At 42.0% G+C, this 26,227-nt stretch overlaps 1 pseudogene; it reads left to right on the forward strand.

Moving 5' to 3' along the window:
* The first annotated feature begins 24,323 nt into the window (after positions 1–24,323).
* On the forward strand, positions 24,324–25,716 carry LOC147894051 (senescence-specific cysteine protease SAG39 pseudogene; annotated as a pseudogene).
* Positions 25,717–26,227: the final 511 nt, after the last annotated feature.

A 26,227-nucleotide genomic window follows, 5' to 3' on the forward strand; every position in this document is an offset into this window, starting at 1 on the left:
TTAGCTTTTTAAGTCTGTTGTGTGTGCATTTATTTTTATTGTGATCCTGATAACAAGGGAGAGGTGTCTATGACACCTGTCTTCCCAACCAAGTTAAATCATGATTCTTATCATTTTTCTTGTTGGATGGTGGCAGGTAGGCAGATTCTCCTCTTCAATAAAAGTGTTGCTGCCAATGACTTTTCAAAGCATTACTACTCGCTTTATCTCTTTTGGGGAAAAAATTGTTCTTCCTTTAATGATGTCTATTCCTTTTTTGTGGATATTTATTGCAAAGTACTTCTATTAAAACATTTCTCTTTTTTCACTCCAAATTTGTCTACTTTTCACTATGAAAGGGGTGTTGTTAATGTCTACTTACACACACACACACACACACACTTTTTTTTAGTGAAATAACACACACACACACACACACACACACACACTTTTTTATAGTGAAATAACACACACACACACACTTTTTAGCCCACTCATAACACCGCACACACATACACACTGGTTTACAACACACTAGCATACCCAAATCTTCTATGACACTCGTACTAAGTCCTAATCCATCCTGTACGTTGATTTAACGAGCAAAAGTTTTTTCAAAGTGTATGTATTAGAAGGAGTAAAAAATGCATATGATTTCTTTACTCCCTCTCCCCTCGGTTACCGTTCTACAATAATATTTGAAACTCTATGGACTTATGGATGAACATTTGGGTATCTAAGAATGAATAGATTTATACCTTACTTAAGTATTTCACGGCTAGATAAGAAGATGGATTAGTTGGCATCTTAGGCCTACTTTGCAGTGCATCTGATGGAAATTTATGAGGAGAAAGATGCTCCCTATTTTATAACGCTTCCCTCCCCTTCTAAATGTCTAATTCCTCCCCACTCTTCATCTCGCTCCTTACTGTTTTGCCTATAGTTCCTACTCTTTCCCTAGCACTCATGGCCTCCTCTCAGGTTGGTTTGGCTGACCTGTCTTACTGTCTCATGGGTTGCTTGCTACATGAATTGCATGGTTTGCGGGCCTCTTGTGCCTTCTCCCTATTGCTGCGACAAAATGTATGCTGCTCCCTTCTTCTCCCACCTTTCCACATACCACCGCTATTCTTGGTCTTACCTATTTTCATATGCTACAACGTTGCTATGTGTACTTTCCTAGGCTGGTCACGCTGTGTACTCACCCTTGCTACGTTCTTGCATGGTGTTGTGTCGTGCCTACTCCCTGGGTGTGGTGCATCCCAGAGGTGGAATAGAATTGCTAAAGCTAGCTCTATAGTTGCCTTTGGTTGCTAGCCTCTCTTGCATGAGCATCTTACTTGCCGTCTTGCTTCTCGTCGTCTCGTATGCTAGCTATGGGCCAATTCTCCACGATAGTCTTGGATTCCTGCTCGACATTGCCTGTGTACTATTCGGGTTCTTTGACCCTCCTAATCCCTTCTACCTTTGCTACTTTTGTTTCAAATGATGGCGTAGTCTTATGAATTGGTGCCGCTCTCCCTCTCCATGAAGACTCTTTTGTCATAGTGGATTGTCCCCCTCATAAGACTCCGAGCTTTGTGCACTCTCTGTGTTTACGATAGGCTTTATTAAGCAACAAGTGCCACTCTTTGAATTGCCTTTTTTGTGTCTTTAGTCTTACTGTTGTTAATTCGTTGGGTGATCGTATGCTGCACATATTTTTGTGTGTAGTCTTAGATAATCGTTTAAACGTTTATTATTACTTGCAGCTTTGCTTTTAATGTTACTCCTCTTGGTAGCGTTATTTTTAGGGTTAGTTCTATGTGTTGTCTTAGTCCTTTTAGTAGCGTTTTTTTTTTTGGGTGGTAGTTTTAAGTGCTACTTCTAGTGCTTCGTCTTTTTCTTAGTTTTATAGGTTAGGTGTTCTAAAGGTTCTAGTAGTGTTTGGTTCAATTTCTTTAAGGGTGAATCTTTAGATTTGGGTGACTTGTACTTTAGTACATTTTTTTTGGTAAGTTCTTAGTCGTTAAGTAGGCTTTTTACTATACATCTTCCTTTTTTGGGTATCTAATTGCTTTTGCCGCTCAAAAAAATTTCCCATTTCAAAATTTTCATGGGTTTTTGCTTCATCATGTTTTCAACCCTTTAATTGTGCACTTATTAGGGATTTTGGAGGCTTCTCATGTACGTACTTGATTTGCTAGAATACAATACTACATCAGCATGTTTTTCCTATATATATATTGGATAGTTCTATGTAATGTCATATTTTTCCTTATAGTAGTAAGATAAGGGGCACTCTATAGATATCATATAGTTTCTGTTGTCTACTTAACGTTTGTACTGACCAATGGATGTCTCCTTTTAGGACACATTTAGCACCTATACCCCTCAAAAGACGGCCCGTATGTTTGTTCACTTGGATCCTGTCTCTATTTCCTTCATCAATAAAAAATTACAGGAGGCTGGAAAAGATGGATTGACTTCACATCATGCTTATACAAATGCTAGAACATGACCCTATCTTCCGCAAAAAACCAAGAAAATGTGAAAATGAGATTCCACTAGTCTTGACCTAACTTGGACTTATCTCTTCCATGATATTTTGAGATACCCTTTTGGCCTACCCTATTTGAAGCACCCTCTGGTGCAACATGCACTTATCATTTATTTTTATTTTTTTTGAGGTGTCTCGCTCTAAGTTATTCCCACCTTCGTATGGGTCAAGTAGTATATTTTGCATGTGTAGGCAGCTATTCTTGATTTGATACTTTTTAATGATTTCTTAACACAGTGTTAGAGATAATTGCTTCATGCCTCCTCTATGGAAGGTTAGATGTTTGTGTTTTAATACAATTTTCCCTTTTACTGTCTCCCTTTTGCTAAGCTAATTTTGCCTCCTCTATGGAAGGCTATGTCTTTCCCTATTTCTTAGTTCTAGATTCCTCCTACATGAAGGCTTAAAAATCTCTCATGCCTCCTCTATGGAAGGTCAGGAATTTTCTAATGTTGTTCTATGCCTCCTATATGGAAGGCTAGGTAATTTGTCTTCAAAATTATTGCCCTTCCTAATGCCTCCTATATGGCAGGCCAATACTTTTGTCTCCAACATTTCATGATGTCCCCCTAACATTTTTACTTTGTAATATGCAAATTACAAATCTGGATGGGGCTCTATATCCTAGGTAAAGCAATAACAAGCCAAGGTGTGCAAGCATTACCTGTCTAACCATTTAAAACTCCGTTGTTCTAACAAGTGGTTTTTTTTGGATGGTGGTAGGTAAGTGGACCCCGACCGTGGAGTATTGGACACCTGAAAGATCCAACTTTGATTTCTAGATATATTGGAAAGATTTACATACTATTGGAATATAATTTAGAGATCCCTTGTTATAAGCTTTTAAGGTCTTTGAGTGCCATGTTCTTGGGGTGTTTTTGTCTACACACACACACACACACACACACACACATACATACATACATGTACGTACGTACGTATGTATGTATGTATGTATGTATGTGTGTGTGTGTATGTGTGTGTGTGTGTGTGTGTGTGTGTGTGTGTGTGTGGCTATGAGTACTTCAGGGAAAAGACCATATATTGGTAGAGCCCTTATCCATACTAGTAGACAATCAAATATATGCTTCATGGTTTTGCATCATCATCTATTCATGCTATCCCCATTGTTCATGCTACTAGTATTGCTATCGCTAAAGGAGAATCATGTACATATATGTATGTATGTATGTATGTATGGGATTTGGGGGTAAAAAATCATTTTGTTGTAATCAAACAAATTGATTTTTTGAGAATGTAACCAATCCTCTTTTTGAATGGACATTCTTGATGGTGAGGGAGTGCTTGGGAATTCAATTATGGTGAATGCAAGATCGGAGGATGAGAGTACCATGAAACATTTGGGTACATTTGGTGTTATCAAAGAAAAAATACCTCGGCTTCGCTTTCGCAAAAGTGCTAATGTGGGGTGGGCACCATTAACTTGGTAATAAAAGCAAATACAACATTACAAAGCAGCTAAAGACGTGTTTGATAGATGCACAAAATAGCGGGCGCATCTATACGCGTAGATAAAATTAACAAAAATACGGGCATGTCTATTAGCTTGGTTATTAATGCATCTATCAGTGTGGTTATACATGCGTTTAATAGCGTGTCTACACTGTATATTAAATGCACATTTAAATGCATTTATAAATGTATAGCAGATTTTGAAATCGTGCGACAGGCTGATAAATGTGCATCACTACTTTCCAAACATTGCCCATGATTACCAAAGCACATAATTTAAAAAAAATATCAATGCCATGCACGTGTCACACACGATAATATGTTTTTTGCCAAACGCACATATACAAAAATTAAGTGAGGTGAGGAGGATGAGACAATATATAAAATAGTCTTGCCAATATAAAAATGTGAGAAATTTGGATGTGAAAATGACGGCGATCTCATCCTCAATGAGCTCAACCCTTTCCAAACTATCTACTTCAATATCCAAACCAATGTGGAGACCTACAAATACATTCAGCCCACTACTACTTGTGCTACTGTGCTCATGGAAATCAGCATCACCAATGGTAGGCTCGTCCTCATGGTTTGTGGTAGTACTAGTGTGTCCTTCTTGCTTTGCCAAAACTTTGTGGAGTCAATAGTTACAAAGCGAGTTGCATGGCGTTTGATTGTTGCATTAGGGACTCTTTCCACCACGTCCTTAAACCACTTTACATAAAAAACATACACAAAGAAGCACCGAAAGTGAAGCTTAATAATATCTTGGATTATGCCACAATAATCATCCATGGCTCCATTGGCTCCCTCAAAGCTAGCAATGATGCCGCAATCTTGTGTGTCTCTCTTATCATCAATCCGTTGTGTCCAAAAATGCTTGCCCTCACACGATATAGCATTGAACAAGTACACACACCAAGACAAAATCAATTGAATAAGTAGTCTAAATTATTGAAATCTCCTAATTTATGCATAACATTCTATATATCGACCCTTTGCATGCATCCTCTAGCATACTCCCATTCTTCCATTGTGATATGCATCCCCTCATATCTCTGTGCTCTCCCCATTTTGTCAAGTAGCCAATCGACATGAGTATCCTTTGAAAGTGCTCTTAGATGCTCAATCAGGGTATGGCACATGAGATCCATGGTGTGTACAAAAGAGGGGCCCTTTATCCTTGTCTTCTTGCCTTTGCATCCTCATATCTTGTCACTTTCATCACATCATTATTAAGCATGCAATAGAGTTTTAGATTATTAAGCAACTCCTTGTCCATTACTTTGCTCCGTCTTTTCCCTTGAGGCACAATAGAGGTCATCCTTAGGTCTTCTTCATCTCTCCATAGTTGTGGGAGAGAGCTATCCACATCAACAAGAAACTCAGAAATATATACAAGTGACTCTTGTACCAACCAACCCTCGGCCATGCTACCTTCATGCCTTGCATTTTGCCTCACGAAACCCTTCAAGGTCTTCATGAAGCACTCGAGGAAGAACAACCATCATGCATGTACAATGCCACATATAGCAATCTCATCCACCAAATGCACTATGAGATGTAGTTGTCTTGTGAGAATAGAACGTGGAAAGGTCTCCTCCACTAAAGAAACCACCTCCATTGACATAACTCGAGCATCCTCAAGCATGGTGGGATATATTTCCTTTGAGCTCACATACCTGGAAAGAAGAAAGTGCACCATATTAGCAGTATGAAAACCTTGCATCACGCATTGATACGCTTCACATTTTGTATAGTGTGAAGTACCTCACAAGCTCGCCCATCTTGTAAATACAATCCTTCACGTTCTTCGATGCACTATGAGAAATACTAGTAGGTAGTATGAAATGAACACATGAGTGATGGTTGATTAGTTGCTTCTACACTAACAAATTTGGAAGGAAAAAGAGATCATGCCAAGTCATACTTACTTGGAATATCTTGTGCCCATCATGAGATTTCAAGCCGTATAATTGCTCTACACCTATTTTCTTGGTCTTTGTGAAGCCCCCTTCAAACACCTCATACATCTAATGGGAGTACGAATTGTAGTGTTGGCCCACTTCACCGACAACATCTCTTTCTTTGATAACGTCCAAGGTGCATGGGTTTAAAAGACACACCCATTTGGCCTTCCTTATGGCCAAGCTTCACGTATCCTCCCTGTGGTGCGTGGATCCTCCCTTATGCTCAAGAAATCTTGTGTCCCATTCAAATGTTCCCAAATGGTAGATGCCACATTCTTGAAGATATGCATGGGATCAAGCAGATGATTGATCTTGAGGTGGGACCGCCATGGTAGCCAATAAAAGATGGAGTATCTAAACAAAATATGGTGTTAGCATGAAATCTCTAAACAGGGTAGCTAGCACACAATAGTTATGAACCCTGAGTGGCTCATGCCACATGGAGGAGGAGTCGTGGAAAGGTCCCAAATTTTCTTCCAATTGTGAGTGAATGTGGGGGGACTTCATTCTAAGGGGCGACATATCTAGGATAATCAGGTGGGAGATTCTCATAGATGACCTTATTCAAGTCCTCTGGCCATGAAGCAACTAGCGAAGGACCACAAATAGGACATGCATGGTAACCCGATGTAGTGAGACCTAAACAATAGATGCGATTGCATAAGCAAGGTGGGTTCCCAATGCCACATCGATTGCCTACTCATAATTAAAAGTTCAATGCTTACCTAAACACTCGCCATAGCTTGGGAAGTCATGCATCATCCACATCAAAACTTCCTTGCATGTGAAGTCTCATGATGAGGGAGTGCCAAAAGCCGTTAGATTACTCTCTCCTCTCCAACGGATCCTCATCTTTCTTGCTTGGTTTCCTACGATTGTCACATCCATCATGCCAGTGCCGCTGTTAAACCCGTCATGACCTTCACGTCCGTCACACCTTCCCATGCCAGTGCCAGACTGGAAGAGAGAGGTCTGTGTGTGTGTGTGTGTGTGTGTGTGTGGCTCTCTCTCTCTCTCTCTCTCTCTCTCCCCCCAAACCTCCAAGTCGGGTTCTTGTGTATAGGTTTCGCACAATCTAAAACAGTCATCATGAAGGAAAGGGAGAGTTAGATAGGGAGGGAGAGGGTGACGGAGACCGAGAGGGAGAGAGATTACCAAAGAAAGCGATATGGGGGGCTAGGAAGTTTCCAACCGTCCATATCGCTTTCTTTTGTACACACTCTAGTGCGTGCACATGTGCGTGCACACACACACACACACACACCTTCCTCTCTTTTATATATAGACCCTGGCCCCATGCTAGCTCTTTCTCTCTCTCTCTCTCTCTCTCTGATACACACACACACACACAAACTCACACACACACTCTTCCTACAATTTCCACCCTTTTGGTTAGACCTTGAACCCCTTCTCTCTCTCTCTCTCTCTCTCTCCGATTTTCTTATGTTTTTCCTTAATTTCTCATTAATTTTGTTATTTATTTAATTTCCTAAATTTTCATCTTTCTATAAATATTCTACTCTTTCTTAAAATTTCCACCCCCCCTTGTTTTTTTATGTTTCTTTCCTTATTTACTTTTTCTATTTTACTATGCAATTTTACTAGGTAATGGAATCTACTATTTTACTATGTAATTTTTCTACTTAGTTCTCCTAATGTACTCTCGCTTTTATTTTAAACCATCTAAGGCTATTTAGTGTGATTAATTTTTGTCTATCCTATCCATGATAAAGACCCCTTCCCGGCACTTTCTAACCGCTCACTATTCTACACCCATCCTGTGCTTCTTCAAACGACACGCATTCTCATGCTCCAAAGCTATACGCCTCCCAAAAACACACTCCCTACACTATCTACTATCTAGTTTCCCGAATCTATGCCTACGGCCTAGCCTATATAAATGGGAGACTCTACCTTTACTATTTCCTTCTAAACCCCCCTGCTCGTCGTGCGGCTGCACGGGCCTTACTTCATTACGCCTTGCCTCTTTGCCTCCCTGGTCTGCACTTCGGCCCCCGCGCTTGGCTCTCCGCTTAACGCCACGCAGTCAACCGGCCCATTGTGGCTCCTGCAGTCCCGCCCGCTGCCCATGAGTTTTTAAGGGGTTGAGAGCTTCTTGCTCTCTGCTGCAGTCTTCGACCGCATGCTTGCCCTCTAAAGCTTCGTAGTCTGCCCTTACTGCCTAGTGCTCCACTGCACGTTGCTCTTGGCGCGTCCTCTCTTGTTGACTGACCCGCGTCTGCGCGCCTTTTTTGCCGATCTGCTCGTGCTAGGTGCCTCCCATGCTGAGTCGTACTGCTCGCCTCTGGGTGCCCGTCATTTAATCTCTGATACTGACTACTGATTGGAACATTTTGATGCCACGATGCGACGCCATGTCTACGATGGACCCTCAGGTCTTCTATACTTTTTCTTTGTTTTCGGTTTTTTAATTTTATTTCCATAGTCTTTTTAAAAACCCCTTCTTTATTAAAATATTCCATATTCTCAGTCCTTAAGATTTTTATAACCCCCCCTTTTTTTGTTTATTTTGCTTTTATGTATTTATTAAAGTTCTAAACCCTTCTCCTCCCCCCTCCCTCTCTTCTAAATCTTTAATGTTTTCCCTATAAAAACCCACCATTATAGTATGATTCCCTTCTAAACTTTGTTTAATAGCAAAACGTTAAAAAAATGGTTTACCCCCCATCCTTATCTTATTTAATACTCTAGTCTACTCACAAACCCCCTCGTGTCCATCTATATGCCTCTCTCTCTCTCTCTCTCTCTCTCTCTCTCTCTCTCTCTCTCTCTCTCTCTCTCTATCTCGCTCCCTGCCTCCCTCCCTCTCTCTCTCTCTCTCTCTCTCTCTCTCTATCTCGCTCCCTCGCAATCTCTCTCTCTCTCTCTCTTTCTCTCTCTCTCTCCCTCTCTTTCTCTCTCTAACTCTCTTTCCCTTTCTTAGTATCCCTTCTTTCTTATCCTCCCCCAAACTCTATCTCTCTTTCTCATCCTCCTCTCTCCCCAAAAAAAGAACTCTCTATCACTCCTTCGAGTCACTTGAGGTTCTTTTTTTTCTTCACCCCTCAAATTTTCACCAAAGTCCCCTTTCTTCTCTCCCTATCCCCCCTATTTTTGTTTATATAATTAAAAAAGTTATTTTGGCTTAACCTTTTTTTCTGACCACTCAACCCAATCCACATCGAAAAAAACCCACCGGAAAAATTTTATTGTGACCCCGATAACAAGGGAGGAGTGTTGATGACACCTGTCTTCCCAATTAAGTTAAGCTAGTTCTTACCATGTTTTCTTGTTGGATGGTGGCAGGTATACAGATTCTCCTCTTCAGTAAGTAAGATGCTTGTCAAGGCTGCACCGGCGCGTTATAATTTTTTACACTTTGTATGAACACCCATGTAATAAATAATTTTTTATCCACCCTTATCTGAGCTTCATGTGCCGTGTTGTTAAAAGGTTTTCTATTTTAAACACAGACACACACACACACACTTTTTTAGGGAAAATACACACACAGGGAGAGGGAAAGAGAGAGAGAGAGAGAGAGAGAGAGAGAGAGAGAGAGAGAGAGAGAAGGGGGAGGGGGGGGGAGAGAGCGAGAGAGAGAGAGGGAGAGTTAGATGGAGAGTGAGAGAGTGTACAAAATAAAGTGATATGGAGGGTTGGAAAATTTCCAACCCTCCATATTGCTTTCTTTTGTACACACTCATGTGTGTGTGTGTGTGTGTGTGTGAGAGAGAGAGAGAGAGAGAGAGAGAGCGAGAGAGAGAGAGAGGGAGAGAGGGAGGGGGAGAGAGGGAGAGAAAGGGATAGGGAGAGATTCTACAAAAGAAAGCAAAATCAAGGATTGGGAAATTTGTAACCCTCCATATCGCTTTCTTTTGTACACACTCCGTGTGTACACACACACACACACAGAGTTCCCTCCCTCTCTCTCTCTATAAATAAGAGAGAGAGAGAGAGAGAGAGAGAGAGAGAGAGAGAGAGAGAGAGAGAGAGAGAGAGAGAGAGAGAGAGAAACAATATAAAGCTTTTTGTGGAACTATATTTCCATCCCTTATCTATGACACCATTAGAAAACTCATTAGTCTTTGTGGAAGTATATTTCCATTCTTTGTCTATTATAACTTTAGAAAACACATAAGTCGTTGTCGAAGTATTTTTCCATCCCTTGTCTATCACACCATTGGAGAGAGCATAGGTCCTCCAAAGAGCCTACTATCACATTGGCTTCATGAAAATAAGAGGACTTCAAATCCGCATGCCATTCGTAACTAGGACTGGATTCTGCAATCTCGTCATCATAGACTCACCTGACAAGCGGTGTGGAGTCTTTGGCTGACTTTCAAACATACAACTCCTCTTTTTGCTCCTTCCTTTCCTCATGTTCACCTTGTCATTCAATACAGCTTCTAGCCTCCGAGTAGCCTCCCCCATATCTTGTACAAAACTTATTAGGGGAGAATTGGGGTCTCTAAAGGGACCCTAATTAGCATTTCCTAATTTCAAGGGATTAGTGAGGTATTTGAGGTGTACCAATGGGAGTGCTCCTTTTTGTGGGGCAATGCCATGTTGAGGTAGAGGGTGGGCAAACCTACAAACAGCCCCTATTGGCTACTCCTCTTACACCGGGGACCACTCAAACCATCTGCCCCCCCCTCAACCCATGCTTGACTCTTCTCCCATATGCACCTCCCCCAAACAAACCTACAAGTCATTCAAGAGGCGGTGGGCCCTTCTGGGTGAAATTTCCCCCCCTCTTAGCTTGTTACAGGCCTGCCCCCTCCTCTTCTCTGGTCCAGCTCAATTCTCCCTCCATTTTTCAAACGTGGAAACTCATTTGGCATCTTCTCTGCCCCCTCCTGCTCTGGTCCACTGTGTTTCTCCCTCTCCAGCACCTCCTGTAGCAACTGCTCATTCTCTTTCCATTCCTAGCTACATCACCTCCTACAGCAACACTGCTCATCCCCCTTTGCTCTTTCTCCCTCCATTCCTAGCTACAGTACCTCCTATAGTGGCTGCTCATCCCCCTTTGCTCTTTCTCCCTCCATTCCTAGCTACAACACCTCCTGGAGCAACTACTCATCCCCCTTTGCTCTTTCTCCCTCCATTCCTAGCTACAGCACCTCTTGGAGCTTCTCTCAACCTTCAGTTGCACCCTCTATACCTTCTCCCTCTCTCTCCCTCTATTGGAGTTGCTCTCTCCCTCCAAGATGCACTTTCTAGTCCACTATTGCTGTTGTGACCTCTGTACAAGCATGGTAAGGAGACAATACATGTACGCTATGCCCCACATGAGCAAAAATGCACTAGGTGAATGGGTGCCTTGCACCTACATTTTGAATGATTGGATAGCCATGAGAGCATCTGCCAAGGGTCCACATAAGCTTCCCAAGAGCAAAAGACGTGATCTTCTGCATGAATGGAAGGGCCGCATCATGAAGTTCAAGCTTGGGAAGAAAGGATGGCTTGCAAAGGTGCAACACATCTACATGGGGAAGGACATGCGTCTTCCTTCGTCAAGCAATCAATCGACAATACCATCACATTGTAAGTCTGCATTTTGTGTAAGATTTTGAAGTGTAATGAGTCAGTTTGAAATTGTATTTTGAAATAAAACCAGTGTAATGAGTCAGTTTGAAATTGTATTTTGAAATAGAACTTGTGCATAGCAGATGTATTTCCTTCAGACTTTGAGGAGTGGGAACCAGTCGAGTGTGAAGATAGTGGGAGAGAAGGAAGGAGTCTCACTTGCAGCTTTCTCACATACACAATGGGGGAATACACACAAAGGTGGAGGCTGAAAATAGTTTTCCTCTTCTTAGTTGTGAAAGCCAAAAGAACTCTAGTACAAAGAAATAGAAGAACCCTATATGTGGGTCTCAAACCAAACTTAGCTAACTAAGGTGGCATACTAATTGAGCCACGAACTAGAGTACATAAGGATAGCTGTCATCCAGCTATTATTCATGGGTGGTGTACCAACCGCATCTACAGCTAACAAGTCGGTGACATAAATGCACAACGGTCACCCTGGCATATCACGAGTGGAGCTCAATATCTCAACACTCCCCCTCGAGCTCAATCCCAATTTCTGCACACCAAGTAGGTCTCTGAACTTGCGCAGCTTCTCTGCACCCAATGCCTTCGTGAATATGTCAGCTACCTGATCCTCTGTGCTGACATAAATTAGATCAATAAAACCTAGTAAAACCTTCTCCCGCACGTAGTGATAATGCACCTCAATGTGCTTTGTTCTAGCATGATAGACTGGGTTATTTGCCAAGTGTATACTGCTCATGTTGTCACAATAAATGACAACTGGCCCATCTTTAGACTGATGCATATCATAAAGTAGCTTATGCAACCAAGCTACCTCATATGCAGCCATTGCTGCACCCCTATACTCAGCCTCTGTGCTCGACAAGGCAACTGTAGGCTGTTTCTTACTACTCCAAGTGACTGCAGCACTCCCAAAAGAGAACACATATCCACTGGTAGATTGTCTTTCTAAAATACTGCCAGCCCAATCAGCATCAGTGTATCCATGCAACTGTATCTGAACCCCATCCTCATAAAATAGTCCATACTGCAATGAGGACTTCACATACCTGAGTATGCGTCTAGCCGCATCCAAATGCAGTTTCCTTGGAGCCTGCATAAACTGACTTACCAATCCAACAGTATAGCTCAAATATGGCCTGGTAATAGTCATATAAATCAAACTTCCTACTATGCGTCTGTACATAGTAGGGTCTTCCAGAAGCTCACCTGCATCTGCGCTCAGCTTCACATTCTGCTCCAAAGGAACTGAAATAGGCTTACAGCCTGTCATCCCAAATTTGGACAGTATGTCCAATCCATACTGCCTGTGCAAGAGTCGTATCCCACTTGGTGATCTAATCACCTCAGTGCCCAAGAAATAACGCAGCTCTCCCAAATCCTTCATCTCACACTTCTGCTTCAATAGCATTTTCACATGAAGGATATCTTCATCACTATCACCTGTGATGATCAAATCATCAGCATAAATGACAAGCAGCATAATACCTTTCTTTGTTTTTCTCACATAAAGTGAGAAATCTGCCTTGGAAATCTGAAAGCCAATAGTGGCAAGATACTGTCCTATCTTGTCAGACCATGCTCTAGGTGCTTGCTTCAAGCCATACAAGGCTTTCTTTAACCTGCAAACAAACTCAGGATGAATAGCATGAACATAACCTGGTGGCTGCTCCATAAAGACCTCTTCTTGCAAATCACCATGCAAGAAGGCATTCTTTACATGCATCTGATGTAAAGATCTTCCCTTTGATGCAACCATAGCAATGACTGCTCTTACGGTTGCCATCCTTGCAACCGGACTGAATGTTTCTTCATAATCAATGCCATATGTCTGTGCATACCCCTTGACAACTAATCTTGCCTTTGTATCTGTTCACAGAACCATCTGCATTGTGCTTCACCTTGTAAACCCACTTACAGCCAATTGCATTCTTATCTTTAGGCAAAGGCACCAATTCCCATGTAGCATTTGCTTCCAAGGCATCCATTTCTTCATCCATGGCTTTCTCCCATTTTTCTTTTCCCATGGCTTGCTCAAAGGAAGTGGGTTCTGGTTCCTATATCACTTTGACCATATAGGCATAGTGAATGGCTGTAAATCCATCATATTTCAGCCTATCCACAGGATACCTAGCTCTGGTAGAGATGCGCAAAATAGGCTCACTTCCAGGTGCTCTCAAAACATCCCTGGTCTTCCTTACTCCAGGTGTAACAATAGAAGGAATACCCAACTCATCATCAATGCTATGTTCTAAGCCACTGGATTCACCATCCACATAAGAGTGACCTGCATTCACATCAAACATGGGTTGATCTACCTTCTTTTTTCCTTTTTGTGATACCTGCATACCACTATGTGGATTGCTTTGAGGAGATTCTCCTAATCTCAATCTGCCTGCCCATGGCGAAGTATGTGAACCACTGGTAGAGGACACTATAGGTCCACTAGTATTTTGTGATTGCTGCTGTGAATTCTGTGTAGCATTACCATCTTGTGCATCTGTATCATCAATCACATTTACTGGTTTATACCAACTGCTCATCTCATAAGAAACAACATCTCTGCTCATTATAAACTTACGAGTAGGAGGGTTATAGCATCGATACCCTTTCTGCTACAGAGAATAGCCAATAAAGATGCACTTCTCAGCTTTTGGATCCAACTTGGACCTCAACTCATCTGGCACATGAACATAGGCAATGCAACCAAAACTTTTCAAATGAGAAATATCTGGTTTCCTACCAGTATACATCTCCTCTGGCGTCATGCCATGTATTGCTACAGTGGGAGTCCTGTTCATTATGTAAACTGCTGTAGCAACTACTTCAGCCCAATAATAATCTGGTAGGTCCTTTTCATTTAGCATGGCCCGAGATACCTCTCCAATATGCCTGTTTTTCCTTTCTGCAAGTCCATTTTGCTGTGGAGTATGACTGCATGAATATTGATGCTTTATGCCATGCTCCTGCAAGAACCTTGCAAACTCTATTGAGAGATACTCTCCCCCTCCATATGACCTTAGGCATTTTATTTGCAGGCCTGTTTCTTTTTCAACCATAGCTTTAAAAGCTTTGAAATGCCCAAACACTTCACTTTTCTTTTTCATAAAATGCACCCAAACTTTTCTACTGTAGTCATCAATAAAAGTGACAAAGTAATGACAGCCTCCAATAGATGGAGCTTTAGTAGTCCACACATCAGAGTGGATTAATTCCAATGGCTTCTTACTCTCTTGAACATGTTTAGCAAATGGCTTCCTTGCCTGTTTTCCAAATTGACAGGCTTCACATACCTTATGCATTTCTGCAACCTTGAATTTAGGCAATCCTGCAACAATATTTTGGGCCTGCATTGATTTAAGTCATCGTACATTAACATGACCAATGCATTTATGCCAGATATCAATATCTGCAACTACGATATATGGATAATACAGGAAAAAGGCATTGGGAGGCAATCAAGTGCATCATGAGGTACATGGTACCAAGGAGGTGTGTATCTGCTTTGGTAGAGGAGAGATGCCGGTATTTGGGTACACAGATTTTGACTATGTAGGGCATGTGGATAGCAGAAGATCCACTTCTGGTTATGTGTTCACCTTTGCAGGTGGTGCAATGTCGTGGATGTCTCAAGCACAGAAGTGCATTGCTTTGTCTACCATAGAGGCCGAGTATGTTGCAGCCATAGAGGGTTGCAAGGAGAAAATATGGCTTGATCGACTAGTGAGAGATTTGGGGATTCATACAGGTGTACGAACAACTTGAGGACAAGCGCATAGAGCTTGTCAAGGTTCATACAGATGATAACCCTACAGATATGATGACAAAGAGTCTACCTAGTCAATGGTTTGAGTATTGTCATGTATTGATGGGCATTGGATAGTATGCTCATTGGTTGTTCTCTCTTAAAGGCACATTGGCCTTTAAGTGGGAGGTTGTGGGGGTAAAGGCCACTGTACCTTAACCCGGGTTATGTACAATACTCAAATGCATATATATATATATATATGGATGAAATAGAAGATTAGGGTATTCGGCACCCACCAAAACTTGTGTCTCTCAAGCTTTATCTCTCCCTCTCAGCTTCCGTTGTGTCCTCACATCTCCCTCTCCTTGTCCCTCTTTCTAGGGCCTCTGCCCCCCACTGTTCTAGTCCAACCTTCCATTCCCTCCATTTTTGAAATGTGATGCTTTCCTCCCTTGCATTTGCTCTCTTCCCCCTCTTTCTCTGCTCCTTCTTACTCTGGCCTACTTGCTGTACCTCCTCTCTCTCTCTCTCTCTCTCTCTCTCTCTCTCTCTCTCTCTCTCTCCCCTATGACTCTATTGGTGCTGCTCCGTCCCTCTCCTTCTCCCTCTTTTGTGCCTTTGTTGGAGCTGCATTTCCCTATGCAAGAGCCCATTCTTGCTGTTGCAATCTCTACAAGCATGGTGAGGATCAAGGCTATAAGATCATGCAATTTTGTGACGTCTTGTGTCTTCCACAACACCAAAAATGCATTGGATGAGTGGATCCCTTGCACCTACAACTTGAATGACTAGATAGTGATGAAAGGATCAGCAAAAGGCCCACATAAGCTTCCCAAGAGCAAGAGAGGTGATATCTTGTATGAGTGGAAGGGGAGAATCTTGAAGTTTTTGGGAAAAAAGGATGACTTGCAAAAGTGCAACATGTCTACATGGGAAAATATATGCAGCTTCCTCCATCATTCAATCAATCTAGGATACCATCACACTATGAGCCTTTCTTTTGATGCACCTTTTTCACCTGTAATTGTAATGAGTCCATTTGGAAATTTTGTATTTGGTTTCTAAGAGCTCTTATTCATGGGAGATGTTTTCCCTTTGGACTTTGAAGGGTTGGAACTAGTTGAGTCATTCATAGGCAAGTTCAATGTGATTCATGAGGATTTAGGTAAGCAAATGCATGTGGGGGAGAAGTTGGCCTCCTTGCAAAAGAAGATTGGTATAATGCAACATACATCACTCCAACGACATCATCAAGCTATGGCCGTCTGCAAACCATTGCACCACCACCACTTTAAGACATGGATTGTAGCATTGTGGAATTGAGGACATTGTGCAAGACAGGATATGGAAGTAGCTCAAGCATTGGTCCTACTTCAAGAGCCCCCCAGCAAGAGTAGAGCAAGCCTGTTTGCATCTACGACCACTGAACTAGAAGCAAACTGATGGTCCTTGTCCCCCCTCATCATTGATGGAGAAGAGTACATATTCCTCCATGACATTGAGGTTCCTACAAGAGGACAAGGCACTTGGAGTCATATATGGGTTCGATGTTGACACAAGTGTTAAAGATCTCGAGGTTTTAGGTTCTGAAGACCAGACATTGGAAGAGCTTCTCTTGACGATGTTGGTTTCAATGAGGGATGCAGACATGTCCATATATGATGCACAACCCTCTCATGCAGAAGCTTCCACCTCTGAGACAAGGAGAAAGATTCCACCTTCCAAATGCAACATCACATAGCACCTGGTTCCATCAATATTGCAAATGAGTAAGGGATAGAAGCCAACGACGTTGTAGTGGTAAGTTCGAAGAATATTTTGTATTTTTATGTTATTTTAGTATAATTTGTTTTGTCGGTCTTCTAATGTTTGTTGAATTGTTGCAGGAGGCATTTGAGTCTAATAAATTCTCATCTCAATGGAGTAATGTTGACAATGCATTTGGGAGAGATCATTCTTTATAAGGGCAAACCTTCATAAGGGCAAACCTTCATTATACTTTATAAGGGCAAACCTTCATATACTTTATAAGGGAAAACCTTCATATACTTTATAAGGGCAAACCTTCAATAAGAATGTGTTATAATGGAGGGCAGTAGGTTAGGGGCTAATGGTGAGAAATAATAAGGTATATTCCTTGAGAGAGAGAGAGACACACATTATAGACCCCATGTGCACACTAAAACATGCCCAAAGGCCCAACACACATATATGTGTAGACACACCATGACATATGCAGACACATAGGCACTCACAACCATAGTTGCTCATTATAATAATATATAGAGACACGGGAGGGGGAGAGAGAGAGAGAGAGAGAGAGAGAGAGAGAGAGAGAGAGAGAGAGGTGATGATGAGTAGAGGTGATGGAGAGTTTGAGAGTAGCTGCACCACAAGGAGAAACCAAAAAGAGAAGCATTTAATTCAGGGGGAGAGGAGGGGGGGAGGGATGTATGTTTGACATATTGCCATATCTTTAAAAAAATGCATGAAATGGGCAATAATGATCCACATTTCTTATAGTTTATATTTCATGTCCCGAATATCACCAAGAACTTGGTTTCTGTTGGTCAAATGGTTGAGCAGGGCTTGCAGGTCAGATTTACTCCTCATGGATGCTTTGTTGAGGATATGAAAAATAACAGTCCGGCTAATAACTCTCACTGCAAATGCAATGTCCCATCTAGTAGCTATCATAGCAGACATAAGACTCCCAACTGCTGATGCATAAGGAACCTTAGTCATCATGGCCCTCTCCTCATCTGATTTGGGACTATCTTCCTGACTCAGTTTCACATATGGAGGCAATGGAGTACTTACTGCCTTCCCCCCTCCATATTGAAACACTGCAACACTTTTGTAACATACTCCTTTTGTGAAAGCCAAAGGAGTTTCCTACTCCGGTCATGCGTGATGCACATCCCAAGAATATGACCTATAGGTCCCAAATCTTTCCTGTCAAAGGCCTCATGCAACTTGGCCTTCAATGCATCAAGCTCATAAGTGTTCTTGCTAGCCAATAACATATCATCCACATAAAGTGCCAGGAGTATCAGGCTATTATCTTGAACCCTTTTAGTGTAGAGGTAGTGATCAATCTCACTTCTTCTGAAACCTTGGGACCGAATGAAACCCTATTATCTTGATCCCTTTTGGTGTAGAGCCAGTGATCAATCTCACTTCTTCTGAAACCTTGGGACCAAATGAAAGCATCAAACTTGTGATACCATTCTCTAGGCGCTTGCTTAAGGCCATAGAGACTCTTTTTTAGCTTGCAAACCAAATGATCTTTGCCCTTTTCTTCAAAGCCTTCTGGGTGTACCATGTAAATTTCCTCATGCAAATCCCCATGCAAGAAAGCTTTCTTGACATCCATCTGCATAAGCTCCATATCCTCTATTGCCACAAGTCCAAGTACACATCTAAGTGTGGTCATCTTCACAACCGGAGAGAATATCTCATCAAAGTCCACACCCTTCTCTTGCTTGAACCCTTTAGCAACGAAATGAGCCTTGTACTTAGGCACATCATCACGTGTGACCTTCATCTTGTAGACCCATTTACATGGCAATGCTTTCTTTCCATGTGGCAAAGAAACCAAGTTCCAAGTCTTATTCTTTATGAGTGAACTCATCCCTAATTGCATAGCATACTCCCACTTGCACTGATCCTCATACATCATAGCCTCTTTGTAGCAAGAAAGCTCCCCGCAATCAGTATAAGCATCACATAGTCTACCCCTGGAACAAATCTCTCAGGCAGTCAAGACACTCTAGATGTTCTTCTCAAGGGCATTTTAGCTTGCTGTCCCACTTGCATATCAGCCACATTTGGCTCATCATTTCCATCAATAGATGATCCATCATCTTCCCTTGATTGTGTACCTATGGGAGTACCTGGTGGCACCATTTCCTGCACATTCGGTGCATGGACAGCTTGTTATCTATCAACATATGTAGGTGGATTCACATCCGGAAAGTGATTCTCCTCATTTCCACATCCCTCATGGGTGTCTTATGCATCTTCTTCTCATTGAAGGCCACATCATGGCTTCATATGATTTTCTTTGCTTCTAGATCCAAGAGACGATAGCCCATATGCATTTCATAGACTTAGGATCTAGCTTCTTCTGAAGCTCTTTTGGCACATGTGCATATGCCTCACACCCAAATATACGCAAATGAGAGTAAGAGGGCTTCTTGCCACTCCATGTATCTGAGGGCTTCTTGCCACTCCATGTATCTTCAAGAATACCACCATCACATGCACTACTGTCTTCATTGCCTCAACCCAAAAACCACAAGAAAGACTTGCATTGGAAAGCATACATTCCAACCTTTCTTGAATGGTGCGGTTCATCTGTTCTACAACTGGATTTTGCTCTAGAGTACGAGGGGACATGAGCTCCCTCTTAATCCCATGTGTATCATAGAAATGCTGAAAGTCATGAGAGATATCCTTAGATTTCAAAAAGTGGCCCCCTCCCGGGGTGAGGTGGGCTCATTTGTAGGCTTAACCCACCTAAGTTGGACTGGTTAGGCCTCTTTGGGACCCTCCAATCCCCTTGAATTAGCCCACTAAGCATTCCCTAATCCAATCCTTATGAGGCCCTTTTGAAACCCCATTTCTCCCCTAATTTCTTGGCAAAGTGCCTAATGAATCTCCTATAAATGGAGACAAGTCCAAGAAAGCCTCTTGGATTAAGTGACATTTGCAAGAGCTTCCTAGCCTATTGCTTTTGTAGCCCATCATGTGATAGTCTAGTTAACCATTGATATCCTCGATTGCAAATGGGTCTCCTATTAACCATGGGTTTCAATGTAGGTTTACAGTGTCCTCTTCAGATTCGTCCTTTGTTGCATGCAAAGAAGAATGTCTTTGGGTACTTTTGTTATTTTTGGGGATCGGTCGGTCTATCGTCATCAGTTTTGGTCGAGATTCGCCTGTCGAAGAGCATGTAACAGTGGATCAAACTATATTCTAAACTATGCAATCGCACCTATAGATACGCTATTAGTCGCGTCTATAGATGCGCTATTGGTCGCGTCTATAGATGTGCTATTAGTCGCATCTATAGATGCGCTACGATAGTTTTGCTGTTCTATCCTTCTTCTCCTTATCCTTCTCCTTCTCCTTCTCCTTCTCCTTCTCCTTCCCCTTCCCTTCCGCTTCCCCTTCGCATATCCGTTAATTCCATTCTCCCTTCTCTTTCCATTTTCTTGTCTCCCTTGTCCTTCCATTCTTCCTTCTCTTTCTTGATCCTTCCCTTCTCATGCATGTTTAAGTCAAATTTTCAATGCCTTAAGCATTCATGAGGAAATAAGGGATTGCATGCATGATGGAAATAAGGGATTGCATGAGGAAAATTGGGACTGTAGCATGAGGGCGAGATAGGGAAAGAGGGCATGCATGATGGAAATCATGGGATTGTATGAGGAAAATTGGAAAATTGGCATAATTCTTTTATATATGCACATGGAAAGAGGGCATGCATGAAACACTATATTAGGGAATTTGGGAATTTCCAAGAGGTAAAGATTTGGCCACATGGTCAAATCTCAAGCCCTTACTTGAAAGTGTAATCCGCCCTAAGCACTATAGTTAGGAATCCCTACAAGTCCCACTTTCAAATAAGGGGTTAAAATTTTAGCCACATGGTCAAATCTTCAACCCTATTGAAAATTGGGACTTGGGAAATTCCCAAATTCTCTAATATAGTGTTATGATGGAAAACACCCCTCTTGCTTCTTTCTTTCTTGTCTTCTTTTCTTAACTCTTCTTTCTTTCTTCTCTTCTCATCTCTACTCTTATTATCTTGAACCCTTCTTCTCTTCTCTTCTAATCTTCTTCTCTTCTTTTCTGCAATTCATCATGTGGCCAGGAAGCTCTTCAGGAGCCTCTCGTGACTTATTACAATAGTTATATAACGTTTTGTGACACCCTCCCAGTACTCCACAGGAGTTATATACATACATGACGAGCACTCAAAGCACCCCTCATGAGTCGAGAGTACAAACTCCAAACCACCCCACACCACCTGAGATTACTCTTGTGGAGTCGAGACATCCTAGCAGGCGGTAGAGCCGCCAGCCTTCTCCCTGACTGTCAGAGTCCCTTCTCCCCTATGGTCTAGAGGCCCTTCTAGATCGTAGAGCTACTAGCATACTCCCGTGCAGTCAGGAGTCCCTTCTCTAGAGGTGAGTGCCCATCATAGTAACACATCTCACAATAGGGCAGCAGGCCTAGTAGCAGGGAGAGCTCTGGCACAAGATGCATGGCCCAATGCTTTGGGGGTAGCAATGGGGGTGGGGAGGATTCAGATGTAGACATGTGAGAGGGTGATGGTACAATCTTCTACGATATCACTGAGATGGACGACATCTTGCAAGATGCATGGGGGAAGGACATCATGGCCTTCATGTGCTCTATAATTGATAGCAACTACAGAGATTGCTTTATTTCATTGAAAGAGCAGAAAAAAAGTTTGGCTGATGATACTATCAGCGCTATATGCAGCAGGTATACCAATCCATCCAGTGTTGAGTTCAGTGATAAATGGGCAAAGATAATTGGCAAGAGGTATTTGCTTAAGAGGCAGGCCCTAGCCAAGATTGCCAGGAGAGAGGGAGGTCAACCACCAAGGGGTCAACCACACACCGTTCATAAGCGTGAGTGGAAGAAAGTGATGAAGGTAGCAAAAGAGGACCCCAATCTGCAGCATGTGGAGGCACGGCGGATGCAGATGGATATTGTGGGCACATACTCTACTCCTGTCGAGACATTGTTGAGACAGCCTAGCATCATGGACATCACAAGCGACATACTTGGAGGCACTTCTATGATGAGGGGTTGATTACTGAGGAGTAGTATATCCTGCAGGCTATTGGAGCGCCCTTGCAAGTATTTAAAAGTACTTTAAAAATGTCAATGTTATAAATAAAGATTTCATTTTTCATACATTGATACATGTTTTCCCTCATTTATAGGCTCCTGGGGATATTGAGGAGGATGAAAGAGAGGATACTGAGGAGGAAGAAGGTGATGAAGAAGGCAATGAAGATGGGAGCGAGGACGAGGATGCCTCTGATTAGTCGTAGAAGTAGTGCTAGCTATTCTTTTTTGTACTTAAAGCCACAAGTGGCTTGGCTTCATGCTATATGTAATATTTAAGCACTTTTTGGGCTATGAATCAAAATACACTCCTCTTATTTTTTGTACTTGAAGCCACAGGTGGCTTGCAGGCTTCGTGCTATATGTATATACAAGCACTTTTTGGGCTATGAATTAATATACACTCCTCTTATTTTTTTGGCATTCAATTTCCTTGTGCAATGTTTTATCAATGAATGCTTTGTGATGTAAATGTTTTGGAGTTATAATGTTCTATCCGGAATTGTAATCTTCGGCTATAGATGTGCGTGGAATCGTGCAAATTAAAATGCTGTTGGCTACAATAATTGCATTGCACACTATAGAAATGGGGCTCTTGCAACCACACAACATCATACACAACATTCTATTCAACTACACAACATTCTTTTTAATATATATATATATATATGCAGAGCGTCTACAAGCACGTCTATAGGCATGTCTTTCTGTTTTTTTTTAAATTTTTACAGAGCATCTATTAGCGCATCTATAGGCACATCTTTCTGTTATATGGGCTCGCCTATAGACACAAATAGACGCACCCGTCACTTTTTTTTAAAATTCAATAAACACGTATGTAAACACGTCTATGGATGCATTGTATTGCTGTGAAACCCACCATATCCAGCAAGCATCTATGTTGTGTCTTATGTCCATGATTCTACTTGTTCCTTTTTCTCTCCTAAAGAAAAGATAAAAGATTAGGTGTTAAGAAATTAGCACTTATTGTTACATCACACAAAATGAAATAAAAAAACATCAGCTTGTTCACACACACAGACACACATACACATGTATACATACATACATACATACACATACGTACGCACATATATACATATATATGGATGGGATTTGAGAGCAAAAGTAACCTCTTGTTATAATCAATTAAATTGATGCTTTGAGAATGTAACCTATCCTCTCTTTTAATGGATGTTCTTGAGAGGGAGGGAGTGCTTGGGAATTCAATCATTGTGAATTTAAGATCAAAGGATGAGAACACCATCAACCATGGGGTTACAATCTAGGTTACAATATTTATAAGTAAGAATAATGGTGACTTTGGTGTTGTCAAAGAAAAAAGGTAGCTTTGGTGTTGTCAAAGAAAACCTTATGATCTCATGTGAACGTCTTATAATATTTACAAGTTACAATATTTATAAGTTAGAATAATGGTGACTTTGGTGTTGTCAAAGAAAAACTTACGATCTCATATTATTCATAAATTTGCTCGGCTTTATTTTCCAAGAAGTGCCAATTTGTGGTGGACACCATCAACTTGGTAATAAAAGCAACACCCAACATTTGCGAGAAGGATTTGTGCTATGTCTGTCCATGATTCTACTCGTTCCTTTTCTCTTGAAAAAATGATAAATTATCAGGGCTAAGAAATTAGCATTTAGTGTTCCATCACAAAAAATAAAATAAAGCAACAAATAATTGAATGCAACCAAATGCCTATTTGTAAAGTAATCCAAAACTAGAAGCCATAATAGAGCATACCTTCTCTTTGTAAAGTAATCCAACTACAAGCCATAATAGAGCCCAAAACTAGAAGCCATAATACAGCATACCTTCTCTTTGTCAAGTAATCCAACTACAAGCCATAATAGAGCATACCTTCTCTCTAGGTTTCTACTATAAGAAATCAATACCGTCTTGGAATGTACGTGAGAAGTGCCCTAGGCATTTGTGGGCCAAGCTCCAAGACCACAATTCATAAGAAGCTCCACCGGGGGATGTATAAGGTGGAGGGAACCAAGAGTTATTCATTGAGGCCTAGACCAAATAAAAAAGTATGGTTTCCCACCTTTGTCTTCTGCTCACCGTGCTTTTGCTTCCGCTCATCAACGTCCTAGCCTCCGCTACGCCGACCAACTCCGGCTTCAACTTCCCTTCAACCCCGATGAGCCTTAATGTCTCTGACGATGACCTCTTGCAGCTGTTCGAGCGCTGGATCCAGAACTTCGGCAAGAGCTATACAGACGATCCAGCCCAAAAGCAATCCCGTTTCGAGATCTTTAAGACGAACGCTCGTTACATTCTGAAGCGTAACATGGAGCAGTCTTCGTATACGTTGGGCTTGACTGCTTTTGCCGACCTTTCCGAGGAGGAGTTCAAGGCCAACCGGGTGGGGCGCCTAAAGCTTCCGGAGCGCCTTCGGCTTAGGCCGGATGCCATATTGGGAGCTGAAATAGCAACCTGTAATACTACTGCACTTCCTGCGAATTTTGACTGGAGGATGAAGGGAGTTCTGACACCAGTGAAAGATCAAGGCGACTGCGGTAATGCAAAGTTGAAATTGAAGTTTAAGTTCCAACTATTTGATGAAGGGTACTGCTGAGAGTATCAATCGTTCTTTCTATTTGTATCGTCTTTTCAAACCTCTGTTAGTACATCAAAACGCAGGTTCCTGCTGGGCGTTTGCAGCAACGGCTCCCATAGAGAGTGCATACGCTATCAAGACTGGGAAGCTCATCAGTCTTTCCGAGCAGGAGATCGTAAGCTGTGCGGTGAGCGTGAACGACACTGGATGTGCTGGGGGATATATGGATGATGCATTCGCATGGGTGATTGCCAATGGTGGCATCAATTCGGAGGTGTTCTATCCATACGAGAGTGGGCGGAAAGGAGAGGCTCTTGCATGCAAAAAACGCAAGGTTCGGTACTCACCGTTTGACACGGAAAATAAACTGCCATCCAATGACGAAAGACTTCTGCTTGGCTTGGATTCCATCGTCGCCATCTTAGAGGAGAAGAAACACATGAAGACTAAAGCAACGCTCATTAGTTTTGATTTCATCCGCACCATTTTAGCTTCGATTTTCCATTCGAAAACGCACTTTAATCGAAATGCACTTCATTGTCGTCGACCGTCGACATCTCAAGACACTAAGCTGAGACGAATTCCACTTATACATTTGCAGATACATCAGGACAAGGTGGTGACGATCACAAACTACACGGACATTCCGAAGGATAACGAGAATGCGATGCTGTGTGCAGTAGCCCAACAGCCGGTGACAGTAGGGATAAACGCAAACGCAGATTTCCACTCCTATGCGAGAGGCATATTCGATGATGGAGCTTGGAGCTGTCCGGGAGAGTTTGAAGACTTGGATCATGCGGTGGTGCTCGTGGGATGGGGATCATCCAAGGAAGGCGATGACTACTGGATTGTTAGGAACTCATGGGGGAGCTCATGGGGGATGAAGGGCTATGGCTTTGTTAAACGAAACACCCCCAGCAAGCGAGGTGTCTGCGGCATCAATTACATGCCCTCTTACCCACGACTTTAGTTCATAAAGCACATATATGACAAGACATATAACAAGAATAAGGAACCTTAAACACTAAACTATTCTAATGTTAGAAGACAATAACCCTCAAAACATATTAATACTAAGTTAATATTAAGCTAATAATCTGCGCGCTGTTCTGTTACTACAACTACAACTGCACTTTTCTATTACTACAACTGAAATTTCAAAACTCAATAAAGGACGATCTTCTTGATCGTATGAGTCAGTCGACTCATTCTTCTCTCCATCGACTGTGCACAAGACTGTCTTCCGTTCCTGTTTTTTTTTCGTCTAATCTTCGTCTTCTACAGCTTCACATGGTATCAGTTTAGCCCTCGAAATCTGCTACTCATTCGGTCTCAGTCTGTCGCCATCTTCCATTGCTTCCCTTCCCCTTCCTTCAGCTATCCGATGGCGTCAATTTCTCGCACCTACAAACTTGACAAGTTGTCAAATACAAACTATCGCATATTATGGTCTATCAAGATGCAGATGCTGCTTCTTCAGG

This window comes from Dipteris shenzhenensis, chromosome 14 (assembly GCF_047967505.1).
Source record: "Dipteris shenzhenensis isolate YYH24624 ecotype China chromosome 14, Dip_SZ_1.0, whole genome shotgun sequence".
Taxonomy (NCBI): domain Eukaryota; kingdom Viridiplantae; phylum Streptophyta; class Polypodiopsida; order Gleicheniales; family Dipteridaceae; genus Dipteris; species Dipteris shenzhenensis.